Below are 13,933 nucleotides of genomic sequence, written 5' to 3' on the forward strand. Positions count from 1 at the left end.
ATGTTTGATAAACATTTGTCTTTGCTTCTTTTCCTTCTTTGGTTCTCTCTCCACTGTTTTCGTTGTCTTTTTTTCTTCTCTTGGGCTTCTCTCATTTACAGGTTTCAGCTACTTCTTTCTTTGTATCTTTCTCTTTCCATCTTCAAGTACTTTTGCCATTTTATTGAATCTTCCTTTAATTTTGCTCTATAACGAGCAGCTCGCCTTTTAACAGCCAATGCTTGACGTGGCATAGTACAGCAAATCTGTGAGAAACCATTAATACACTTTAAGAAATTATTACGAAATTAGTAAATAACCTTACATAAGAATATTAATTAAAACTAAACAGCAAAATACTAATTAAAAAAAACTTATTTAATCTACCACCTAATATAAATGAAACGTTTCAAATGTAACATTACACTGTGATAACACAAGATGGAACTAGGTAGGGCTTAAGCTCCTAAGAAGGTGTTAAGACACAAGTTGCCCTACAGATAAAATAAATAAGACAATATTTTTAATGTTTTCTAGTTGATATATTACAGATGTTAGGCTCCCTACTTTCGAAAAAAAAAATTGTAGCTTCCCCATCGCCTATTTAATTTTGGTACCGTCACTGAATCTAGGACTTGTCAAATTTTTAGTTAATTCATAAACGCCGTAATTGGCAGTTTAAATAGCATAACTCGTGTTCGTTTGCTTCCCTCTAGTATAAAGATGTGATCTGTATAATTTGTATATTTTATTAAGAAAAAGCATACCATAAATAATGCTATACAGTAGAAACATGCTTATGTACTTCAATAGCCATTATCGCACTTCTGCGTTATTACCGCAACAGAAATGTATGTTGCGGTAATGGCAGTTACGGTAATGACAAAGCAACAATAAATCGCTATTGCCATTGTTCATTGTTAAATGACGGTCATGAGGTAAGTTGGACAAATATATTGCATTACAGCCTAATGTAACTTCGTAAAAAGGTTTATGATTACAACAATTCTTAAAATAAAATAAACGTCGTGATAATCACGTTGAATAAAAATACTCACCCAAACATACATTACACATGAACTGTCACGTACATCCCACACAACTAGAATGTCAAATCGTTCTTCAATTGTTACTTCTTCAATGTTACCAGTTCCAAGTTACTAAATAATTCAATTATCAACTTTTTGCTGTAATGACCAAGGATGTTATAAAATAGAGGATCTGCCCTTACAACAAAAGTTTGAAGCCATACGTCACAGTTTCGCCACCCCTACTCTGCCCACTCCGTCCAATAAGATCGCAATGTTTTGAGCCAACAATCATGGCGGAAACGAAAGTAGCCAATCAAACTACGGCGAAAACGAGAGTAGCCAATCAGACCTGCCGATGCTCGTTTTTTTTTTTGGCTTCATTGAATTTAAAGGAATCAAGATACATATAGGCAGATCCTCTATTTTATAACATCCTTGGTAATGACATACTAAGCTGGAGACTGAGATTTTACAAACAATAAAATAAATAGAATTAAAGGTGGAATATTTTATTCATCCGAGTAAAGAGGAGCAATGTATATTCTCTTGAATGTGTCGATTATTTAAATAAATGAAATATTAGTTAGTGAGGACACGTTGCGGTAATAACATTTAAGTAAAAACTTAATTTTTAAAAATACAAAGAATAGATGCTAATGCCAAAAAAAAAAAACATATTGTAACGATCGTAAAAGTTCGTGAGTTATATCAGGAAGACAAATGAGGCGTATAGTTTCTAAATCCGCCATCTCCAATTTTCAGAAAAATGAGGTAAGTAGATTTACTGGTATTCCTTTCCATGCCCTACATGATGGTGTAAAGAGTTGTTTGAAATGTCGCCACCTCCACCCTCAATTACTGCTTTAAAGTTCAGGGTATTCTTCAAAAGCCGCCATCTCCACCCAGCAGTGTGTTTGTAAACCCCATCATCTCGATTCTATTCTATTCTATGCTATGAATTGAAGACCGACGTTAATGAAAAAAAGTTGCAAGATGTTGTTCAACTCCTAACGAAACACTTTGGGGAAAATTGGCGTGCTAATTCAAACTTAGCCATTTATGTTGATGCTGAAAAGAGACTGACTGCGTCAACAGAAGAAAGTGTAGATGAGGATTAGGCTGAATGCCAGTGTTTGGAACATGATTCTGATGAGAACTATATCTGAAAACAGTGTAAAGATCACTTTCAATCCTTTTCTTGTTGGTAAAGGTGGCATTTATTCCGAAATTCTCATCCTGTTATGTCAGTCTATGTTAGGTTAGGTTAGGTCCCAATGGGTTAGATTAGGTTAGTGAGGTGAGGTTAAGTTAGCTTATGTTATGTTAGGAGACGATATTTCTAAACGAGCTGGGAACTTCTGAACTTGACCCGTAAATGTAGCTAACGTACTATGATTATAGCTTCATTTTTTTCCTTGTTTTTGCACATTATAATGTTACCCAACAAGTTAATATCGTTGTTTAGATTCAGTTTATCTCCATCTACTGTTCTGTTCTGAAATAGTTATCAGAAATTATAATAGTAATGACTTGGAAGCAAATAAACCCCAAAAAACTTAAGTACGTTTGTTTCAAAGTCCTCCATCTCCAAAAGTTGTTTTCAAAATCCGCCATCTCCAAACTGCTTTCTGCAATAACCGAGAAATGGGATGAGAGAGATTTTTGTCAATTGGTAGTTATAATGAATGTCCAGAAAGCAGTAAAGTATTTCTAAAAAGAAAATTTTATCTCACATAATCTCTGAGTTATCAGTTTTTCCTGTTTTTCTCGAAACCGTTTATGAAGGAGATGGCGGATTTAGAAACTATACGCCTCAAATATAACATGTACTTGTTCAAAATACAATGAAAGCTTAATGGTTCACGATTTTACCCCTAATCAAATATTCACCCAGCATAGCTATGAATGAAGGCAGGCACTTCCTGAAACGTAGATTGTGCGTTCTGTTGACGCAAACTGTCACGGAAAGAGACTCAAGCATCTGCTTCTATATTTACATGCCGTCATTGCTCTTTTTCAGGACAGGGAAATGAACCATTACTCTTGATTTTACACACACAATATTATATTAAAGAAAACTACGCAGGAAAACAGGATATTTTCTCTTCCTTTTGTATACTTTTCTTGAAAATGAAATATTCATTGAGTCGACAGTCGAATATTTCGTTTTATGACGTGACTAGACTACAAGACTAACTAACTAACTAACTCTATGGCCTATGGAACCCGGAGGTTCAGTGCCGCGTTCACAAAAGCTCTCCACTGACTTCTATCCTTAGCTAACTGGATCCAGTTTTTACTTTGTATTCCTATCTCTGCGAGATCCATCTTAATGTTATCCTCCCATCTGCGCCTAGGTCTTCCTAATGGTCGTTTTCCTATGGGTCTACCAGTCAAAACTTTGAAAGCGTTTCTACTTTCTTCCATTCTAGCTACATGACCTGCCCACCTAAGCCTCCTAGACTTGACGACCCTAACAATGTTGGGTAAACCGTATAAACTATGTAGTTCCTCGTTATGAAGCTTCCGCCATTCCCCATTCTCGTTCCTTTTGGGTCCGAATATTCTTCTCAGGATCCTGTTTTCAAATACTTTCAGTCTATGTTCTTCCCTCAGAGTAAGCGACCATGTTTCGCAACCATACAGAACAACAGGCATGATTATCGTTTTATATATTTTAAGCTTCAAATTCCTCGACAGAATTCGCGACGACAAGAGATTTTGAACCGAATAGTAACACGAATTCCCTGCTTTTAGTCGACATTTAATTTCTTCGTGAATATGATTCTACTATGAGACTACAAGACTGCCTTCCGTAACTAAGGACTGGTCATGATGTTCATCTGACATGTCGCATTTATACAGACAGTGAATGAGCAATTCGTTAGCAAGAAATTGTAGTGGAGGTGTGGGATATCAATCTAATTTTAAGTCGTAAATTTCTCTGTGAGTTCAAGGTGCTATCAAAAGTATTTAATACAGCTTAAACTTTATCAAAACAGTGTGTTGACTGCAAAATTTAGAGATTAATTCTCAATTTCAAGGTGTGTATTTGTAATAAAAGTTTCACATGTAGTGCTGTGTGAAAGATGTGTAGGTTTTACTGTAAAGAATTCATGGATTATTTCATATGTAAATTGGGTAATGATCGGTTTATGCAATTTAGGATCGATAATTGTTGGAGAGATTCTTTTAATAACAGTTAATTGAAATGCTAGAGACTAGTACTACATAGAGCTCATTCGTGGCTAAGCGGTTAGCGTACGCGCCTTTGGCGTGGGAGACCCGGGTTCAATTCCCGGCGGGAGCTCATGTGGTTCGGATTCCACGTAAATCAGTAGGTCCACGTCTCATATAGCCTTGCTGCTAAAAGGGACGCTAAACTAAAATCAAATAATCAATCAATAGTACTACGTGTTTCTAGCGTGCAGTTTTACTATACGGATCGATAGTATAGGTAGTAGTAGGAGTAGGAACAGGTTAGAAGCTCCCCAGGGGTTCGTTGGGGCATTTATGCCTAAGTTGGACATTGGATAGTTTTCTATTAAAACTTATAATTTTTCAATTCGTTCGTTCTTAACTGACTTTAGGCATCCTTTTGTTGCATCGCGAGGTGAGGAAAAGGTTAGGTTAGGTTATGATCTAGAACAGAGATAATCCATATCGGTTATTAGCTAACATCTTTTTTTTTTTCCTTTTTACCAAAGTACTATTTAATTCTTGTATTGCCGAGCGAGTGAAGGCGGGTAGAGCCCCGCAGGGTACGTTGTTTTCAGTCTTTATTAAAGTTTTTTGCTTAGTGCTTCGGTTTGTACAGTTCCCCTATCTCCAGCAGGAAATCGCGTGCAATTTGTTATTAGGCTTATTAATTCATGGTCTGCACAAAGTTTTAAAAGATTTTGCTCGTTATCAACGTATTGCTTCACAAATTTTAAAACTGTTAGTTCACATCCCGTGCAACGTTTCTGTATATTAGCCTCCATGTTGACAATATAAATGCTCGTTACTTTCCCACTACTCGGTTACCTTGCGCGAAGTAGTTCCGTCCGCTCGCCGAATAGTCCCAGACTAATAACCGTTTATATATAACAAATAAACAGATTTTTTGAGATCCATATATATTATCAAGCACACAAACGATCAAATTATCCCTATCTTCCCTGTAAATTTTCAGAATTTTGCTGGAAACGGACGTCCAACTTTTTAACTTAACCCTTCGTTGGGATCTGTTCTCGACATAAAATGGGCAAATTAAAGACTTCCCCAATTTTTTCCGTACATTTTACAATCTGTGGATCCGTATAGTAAAACTGCACCGTTTCTAGAACTGGCCCAGTTATGTGCTGCTTGAGTAGTCTGCATTCTAGCACAAAAAATGAGCCCTCGTGTTAATATGCTAGCCTTATATGTGCTTTCGCGGGAGACAGAGGTTCAATTTCCGGTGGAGGGTTAAGTATAGAGTTGCTCCTCCGTTTTTTATATAAAAATTAGGAAAATTAACAGGAGAATTGAGGTGGTGCCTTCCATTTCAATTCACGTAGAGTATGTATCATCACCCTCTCCGATATTGTTGAAACTTTTTTATAGCAACTAGACATGTTTTTAAGGGCTTTTTTTTTTTTTTTTTTTTTGTCGTAAAAACTTTTCCCGCCAAGTAATGGGCCATCAAAGACGGGGAGTATAATTTATGTATTGTAAAAGACATGGAAAATGAGCTATGGAGACAGGTAGAGTTGTAATTCTTGTTGTAGTATGTACATAGGGATATAAATAAACTATATTTTATTATAGTTTGGTTTGCGCATGCGTATCTTTTTGTACATAAATTAACAAATGAACGTCAGTTTATCTGAAAAGTCGAATTTGCGAATTTTTCGAGCACTTCCGGTTTGCCTTGTTTCTTGGTTCCTCCAGTTTGCCAGACAGTACCTTGTTCCTGTCTAAAGGGCTTTGGGGGCTTCTAACTCCCTTCGCTAGCTGTCCCTAGCTCAGCTATATTTTGTAAAGTAAGTAACACACTGTGAATCTTATATGTGCAGGATTGGGGAGATACTAAATATCAACCAAAAATTGTATCGCTTCTGTGACCAACCGTTTCGTCACAAAAAAGTTCGAGAAATTCTCAAATTTTCAAAAATCGCCATTTTTTCGAAAACACCATATTTTAAAATTCTGAAATTTTGTCAGATAGTTCAACTTTACATGAATAATAAACACACCAAATACCATTCTCGACCACTGCTTAATGAATTAACTACAGCCTTTTGAAGTTAGCGAAGTTTCGTTGACTTTGATGTCAGAGTTGGCAACACTGGAAACAATACAAGTGCAATAATTTGATGATGTTTTTGATTCATATTCATTAAATAAAGAACAAAAGTTTTTCCTGACTCTTTTTTATTATTTTGATCAAAAAGTTCTCTGAAATAGTAAAATGGGCTACTCCCTACTCCTCCGTTTTCTTAAACAGAAGTAATCTTATGTGGAAATTACGATTACGAAACAACACCAGTGAACTGTCGTCTCAGTGATGATATGGAATGCTCCAGACAAAGTCCCAATAAGTGCGATGTCATTACAGTGATCTAAAATGGACAAAATGTTAAAAAATCGAAACATTTTTTTACGCGTTCCATCACAGAAATTTACGAACTTTTTAAACAGAACAATCCCAGCATAAGAATGGGTCCCTCGAAATTTTATAGTATTCGACCAAATGGGGTAGTCCGCACTGCGAGGAAGTAAGAGAGAGAGTGTGTGTGAGTATATATACATATATATATATATATATATATATATATATATATATATATATATATATATATATAGTGCAAATTTTGAATTAGCTACTAGTGCGTTGCAACAGGTCAAAAGTGCAGCCTGTATTGAAGCTATCTTCTTCAAGAATGAGGTGAACGTCCTGGAGTGGAAGGAATAAGTGTGGAGTCCAATTATTGATACTGATGAAAATGAAAGTGTTACATATACCATGTAGGAAAACAATGATCTCATTAAAAAACTGTGACACTTTCTGTTTTCGTATCGTACGATGCTGGTTTAACTGTACGAATTGTAATTCATGACTACATCAAGAAAATCCAAAGAGAATTAATTGCTACCTAAAAGCATCGTATAAAATTTCAAGGTACAAATTGTATTTTAATTCATATGGACTTGTCTGAAAACTGGACGGTTATTCTGCAAAGTGAAATTCAGAGTTATCACCGGAAAAACGAGCAAATTTCTATCTTTACGGCAGTGGTATATTATTGTGAAACAACTGACAGTTTTGTGGTAATAAGCGACGACAAAACACACGATTCGGCTCATGTACTCATAGCCATAGACAAGAGTCTATAATACTCCAAGGAAAGCGAAAATATAGGTTATAGAAAAAAGTTCGAATACGTGAAAATAAGTGTCTACAATTTCCCAATCCGTTTCATTGATTTTTGATGGTGCTGCATTCCACTTTAAAAAATCGCTATCAGATGTCCGAGATGCAGACAGGTCCAATAAAGCAGTGGATTTTCAGTGAAACCGGCCACGCAAAGATCTCTGCGACGGTATTTGGGCTTTATAAAGAATGTGCGACGCGGCATAACCTTAGGCAAAAACAGATACACAGTATTAAAACTGCAGAAGAATTCATGAGTATAGTACAAGTACAAACTTCGGGTATTACTCTTATTTTGTTGCCAGGAACTGAATTCGACAATTTTCGAGAGAAAAAAAAAAAAAATGCAAGAATGGGAAAGTGTGCGATCGGTAATTGGTATTCAGCGAAGTTCCCTTTCGCTTTCTTTTTATGGCAGTAACAGGTCACCATGAAGTAACTTTATGCTTCACCCAAAATGGAGCTTCTGCAATTCAAATTGTAGGTTTAAGAAGTTTGCAAAAAGGAACTTTCGTTACATGCATATATGATAACCAGTGGTGGGCAGATGAAATATTATGAATAAATCATGAATTACGTGAAGTGCTGTTTATGCTTCCATATGGACCTTCAGCAGGCTTCAGAAGAGCATAAAAGACGTGAAATAAGTGTTCTGTGACTATCAACAATGTGCTATGAGTTGTGAGTGCACCAACGCCTATTGGAGCATTTGCACGATTACATGCTTTTAGTGCGGGGGGCGTGGTGGCTCAGTGGTAGAGCGTTCACCTCTGGTGCTTGGGGTTCCTGATTCAATCCCAGCTCGCGCCGTATGGACTTTGTGGTAAACAACCACTGTGTTCGTGGGTTTTCTCGGGGTTCTCACGTTTCCTCCCACTCTTCATTCCACCATTTCATTCATTTCTCATAATGACCGTCTCCTTTAGCCTAACCGGCATAATCGTGGGACGTAAAACTTAAAGATTTCATTTTATTTAGATGCTTTTAGCGAAGAAGACACCAAGCAAACAAATGATTGCTTCATGTGGGGGAAAAAAATACACAGTGAAATTTTGTTTCCTAAGACCATTTTAAGGAAGTAAATTTAAATTTTGTGAGTTTCGTAATCGTAATTTCCACCTTAGATTACTTCGGTTTAAGAAAATGGAGGAGTAGGGGAAGAAGCTCATTTTACTATTTCAGAGAGCCTTTTTGATCAAAATGATAAAAAGCAACCAAGAAAAATCTTTTGTTCGTTATTTAATGAATGTGAACCACAAACAACATCAGATTGTTGCACTTTTATTGTTTCCAGTGTTGCCAACTGTGACGTCAAAGTAAACGAAATTTCGCTAACTTCAAAAGGTAATTAATGCATGAAGCATTGGTCGAGAATGGTATATGGTGTATTTATTATTCATGTTAGTCGTAGTCATGATGGTCGTAATCGTTTAATTCTACATTACATGTGTCGTTGAAGTTACAATGCAAAGAGTTCGAAATATTAGATCGTTCTGAAGAGGAGTTCGAGTACAAGGCTTCTACATTAACAAGAGTTTGAACTTCATTTTCCATGAAACTGAGTGCATGGAAAAAATGCAAAATGACGTTCTGAAAAGTGAAACTTGTAATGCAACGGTATTTGTATATTGGACAACGCTTAGCAATATTCTTTGTTGCATTGCCTTTCCTTACTGTTTATAAACGTACTAGCCAAAGCATAGAACACAATATATATATTTTTAGCATGGGTCGCCACTTCTTATAAAAAGAAGAAAAAACTTACCAAGAGACTAATTTTCCTTCGATCAGTCACGTGTTCCGGTTCGTTGGTTCAAGACTTGTGGCATTATGATTCCGTCACTACAGGGAACCTTTTATTGATTTGAGCATCAGTTATTACAAAATATATACATAACACATTTCTGAAGGACAGTCTAATATTACATTTATTCACCACTACTTACGGTACAGATAGAACGGTGTAAAAGAGATCTTACCATAGTTACAGTTACACTTATAAATTTGGAGCTGTGCTATTATAATTTAACTTGGAGAGGAATTTCTTAAATATTTGCAGTTTATATGAAAAACATTACCTGTTATGTGTCAGTACAACACTCTACCACTATACCTTCGTTCTATTCTCTAATTAACAATCTGCCTCCAGAATCCACTCAAAGTTATACCTCTTCTTCTCTTCGTTGTATGAACACTTAGTTTTCATTGATGAATAATCTCTTATATATCCTTGAACTAATAAACCTTGAGAAATAATAGTCACAATGTACGGTTTCACCATCAGCATTCGAATGAACAGGATTTAAGATTATTCTTCTCACATATTTAATTTGTTAAGCTCAAGAAGCAACTCACTTCTCCCCTCTCCTTCTTGCGGCGCAACGAAGAGCGATGGACAGTTCAACATACTCTCTTTCGTCACGGAAATCCTTTCCAAAAGCACAGCATACAAAACATAAAGGTGCGTTCACCTCTGGTGCTAGGGGTCTCGGGTTCAAACCCTGCTCCCGCCAAGTGAACTTTGTGGTGGACAAACACCGTGTGCGTGGGTTTTCTCGGGGTTCTCCCGTTTCCTCCCACTTTCTTCATTCCACCATTTCATTCATTACTCATTATCACCGTCTCCTTTAGCCTAACCGGCATAACCGTGGGACGTAAAACTCAAAATTTCATTTTTTCAAAACATAAAGGTTCACTTTGACAGTTGTAAAGACACTCTAGTTAAACAATCACGAACACACCAAAACAAAAAGAAAACCAATATGAAAATTACATTAACAAATGAAAACAGGCAAAAACATTATAAACAGAATATTCAAAAAATTGTAGGGGAAAAGCTGAACGCTACTAACTTTTATGAGTTTACCAGAACTACTAACGAAAGCGATAGAAATTGCTGAAACAGTTTAGTAAAATTAAGGTAACTTTAACGCAGTTTGTTATATCTTGTACAAAATCACAACTATGCATCAAATCATATGTAAATAAATATGAAAATGTAGTATTTGCCTGCTTTGCTTATGTTCACAAAGCACTTCTCTTTAAAACCACAAGTTCCATTCGTTGCAGAGTTGCCAAGCTTTCCATATCTTCTCGTTAAAAATATGTTCGTATTCTTTTGTCCAGCAGTTTATGCAGAAAACCTTTCCAAATTTGAACACTTACCTGCATAGTAAAATTCTCTTTTTCGCCAATGGCTGCGATCCTCAATAATTGCCTTTCAGAGCTCAGTTTCCATTAGAGCAAATTATTTCGTAATGTTCGAAATGGAATATTTTTCAACTCCTTACAGGTTTTGAATCAGGAAATCAAACTCGCAGAATATTCACTAATTGAATCTGTTGGGTACATATCACTAAGTACATTAGATCTTTGTACCTCGGCGATTCATCATGTATCATTTCGATCAACGCTGTGATCTTGTTCGCCATCATACCCGTCTGTTTCATTGAATAATTGATCACCTCACATCATGTTATAAGTATCTGAACATTATGCCCTGTAAAATAAGTATGATAAAACAAGTCTTCTGAAAACCATAAGAAGTGTTCAAATCACAGCACGGAGAATTTAGTGTGTGGACATTCAAATATCTGTTACAAAGTGACTACCACATTAAGTTGTGAAGATTGTTAAGGAGACGGTACGTGACGTTTGGGCGCGGACGTTTGGGCACTGGACGTTTGGGCGCCAGACGTTTGGGCGCGAGTTAAAAAGTCGTTATGTTAGGCGCTGAGTACTAAGTTCGAATCAAGATATCACAAGGTGTCTACTGTAGTGGAAGTCCTTGAATTATACTGGATTTTGTTTTACATACTAGAAATACTGGAATTTCAGAATTATAAAAACTGAATTAACAATTAAATTTTGTAAATTTAAGTTTCAACGAAAGTTAAGTGTGCTTTTTATTTGATAACTTTTCAAGCCAAATGTAAGTCGACCAGACTACATATGATTGACTGCATTACATACATAGTGAGCCTATTCCATTAAAAAACTTAAAGCAGGCCTTCTACTGTAGTTACGCAATAAGTGTGAATGTCAAGCACATTTCTAGTGGCTAAATGACCAATATATGTACACTTAACTATTATTTTTCACTTTGAAATCGTTGTTTTTTTTCTTTCGCCACTTTCTTTAATGCAGATTAAATGCTTACAATGGGACGAAAAAAATGTGTGTTAAGTTTTGATTTTTATATTGGAATGTTAATAAAAAAAAGTGATACCAGAAATACGGTATACTACAGTTCCTAAACTCAATGTGTTAGACATCCAGTATGCAAAATATGTCTTACACACCATGTATGCAAAATATCATTCCCTCAACTCGATTAGGATATAGGATTTTTAGATTTCTGGGCTCTCGGCATCTAAGGCCATTTAGCCCGTCACGTTTGAGGGAGCACACTATCCGGGGAAAGGGAAGGAAGGAAGCGGCCTGGACCTATAAATTAGGTACCACCCCGGCATTTGCCTGATGTGAATGAAGAAAACCCAGAAAAACCTCATTCAGGGTGGCTGGCCTGAAAGAGCGTGTTACACTTTTTCGACCGAGTGCCCCCACCGGGAATCGAACCCAGGACCGATCGCACCGAAGGCGAGAGTGTTAGCGACTACGCTGCAATCTTTTATTGGTAGTTCTTTATTGGACTTAAGGAAGAGAAGAGTTTGGCAAACGTAATACGAAAGAAAACAAATTTTAATATTCATAAATATGTAATTATTAACTTTCTTTAAAAAAATACAAAAATTAAATCAATATGTTTTAATTAACATTAAGAAAATTAACAGTTCGTCTGATTCCTTTATTTCCTAGCTTTCTTATATAATACAAAAATTAGATCAGAAGTACAAGAATCGTGAACAAGCGAAAAATCAATCCATGACGAGGTTAGGCAACAAATGCCACAAACGCATTAAATTATTTAATTTAGATGAATAAATAAGATAGAGATAGAAAATATACAGATAAATGAGGTGAGATAAAGATAGAGGTGTAGGAAATGTATATATCTTGATTGGCGCTTAGTTTTCAGTGCCTAGCTTACTTTATATGTCGTAAATTGTGATTTTTACTATGTACCTCGCGCCCAAACGTCTGGCGCCTAAACGGCTTTGCGCCCAAACGTCCGGCGCCCAAACGGCAGCGCCAAAACGTCCGCGCCCAAATGGCGGCGCCCAAACGTCCTGTCCCGTTAAGGAGATTGGTAAACTTTTTGTTGCTTTTAGAAGACTATGTTCTCACGTTTATTTTACAGAGCATAACTACAAAATAAGTATGATCTAATGTGAGGTTATAGTGAGACAGACGGGCATGATTGCGATTAATATCAGTGCTGATCGACATAATACATTACGAATTAAAATTTCTGAGTACAAAGATACCGAGGAACTTACATCAGAAACACATGAAGAGGAAATAATAATCTCCTCTACTTTTTGTGCGTAGTAGGTCAGCGTAGATTTGGAGGAGTGACCGCATCTTATTTGTGTTCTCTCCATTTAGCCAAGGAACCTCCTGATCGTGCACAGGCAGTATATTTTGCTTCTAAAATTAAGCTGCTTTCATCCTAATATTAGACCCCAATTGAAGACTCGTAGAGCATCTCCAGCTCAGTAAGAAGATACACCATAAATCCTTTCAGAAATCTGAGCTCCTTCATGGCTAAGCGGTTAGCGTACTCGCCTTTGGCGTGGGAGATCCGGGTTCAGTTCCCGACGGGAGCTTATGTGGTTCGGATTCCACGTTAATCAGTAGGTCCCGTCTCATATAGCCTTGCTGCTGAAAAGGACGTTAAATTCGATTCAACTCAACTCCTTTCAGACATCGTTGTTTGATAGTTGCTGTCGTACATCCACACCCACCCCTTATCCAGGGTGTTGTCTTCTGTCATTTGTCACCTACCAGATATCTTCAAGAGTGAAATTGTTTAGCTGATCAGGAAGCGGAATGGATAGCGTAAAGATTAGCATACCGGTGTGGAAAGTTGGAGACAGGCTTTCTTCTGGATGTTACTCCAGACCCAGTTGCGTACTGGGAGGTCAATGAAGTCAGCACTACTTACTGAACTGATATAATAAATATTTAATAATAAGCAATTAGTCTTGAATTCTCCTTAAACACCCATATTATTAACTTATTCGTACACATTTCAGCGACTACTGATCATCTTCCTCGGTATGTGTTTAAGTATTTTATTATTATTATTATTATTATTATTATTATTATTATTGATTCGTGGGCTGACATTAACGGTAAATTTTTGTGCATACTTCGTTGACATCATACACAAACACAAAATTACTTAACGAAAGAGAAAAATTAAAATAATCGAACACTTGAAAGATTGCTGTATCTCAGTATCATACAGTGCTGTATTTTTGATTACAAACTACGGGGATAAGGAACCAACTTATTTTAAATTACGCCTATAATCGAAAGATTTAAGTGGGCTAGAATTTCTGAAATAATATAATATTAGGAATTACTCACAGTTGAATAAGTCCATTTTCAGATGATGTAA

At 36.4% G+C, this 13,933-nt stretch overlaps 1 protein-coding gene across 1 annotated transcript in view; it reads left to right on the plus strand.

The window, feature by feature from the left end:
- The first annotated feature begins 3,831 nt into the window (after positions 1 to 3,831).
- The window catches only part of Dus3 (Dihydrouridine synthase 3), an 81,717-nt gene continuing 71,615 nt past the window's right edge, over positions 3,832 to 13,933 (plus strand). The window contains exon 1 of the mRNA XM_081736580.1: positions 3,832 to 4,054. The gene's annotated coding sequence lies outside the window, so the exon portion shown is untranslated. The remainder of the gene's footprint in view (positions 4,055 to 13,933) is intronic.

This window comes from Thermobia domestica, chromosome 13, assembly GCF_964235325.1.
Source record: "Thermobia domestica chromosome 13, izTheDome1.hap1.1, whole genome shotgun sequence".
In the NCBI taxonomy this organism is placed as follows: Eukaryota; Metazoa; Arthropoda; class Insecta; order Zygentoma; family Lepismatidae; genus Thermobia; species Thermobia domestica.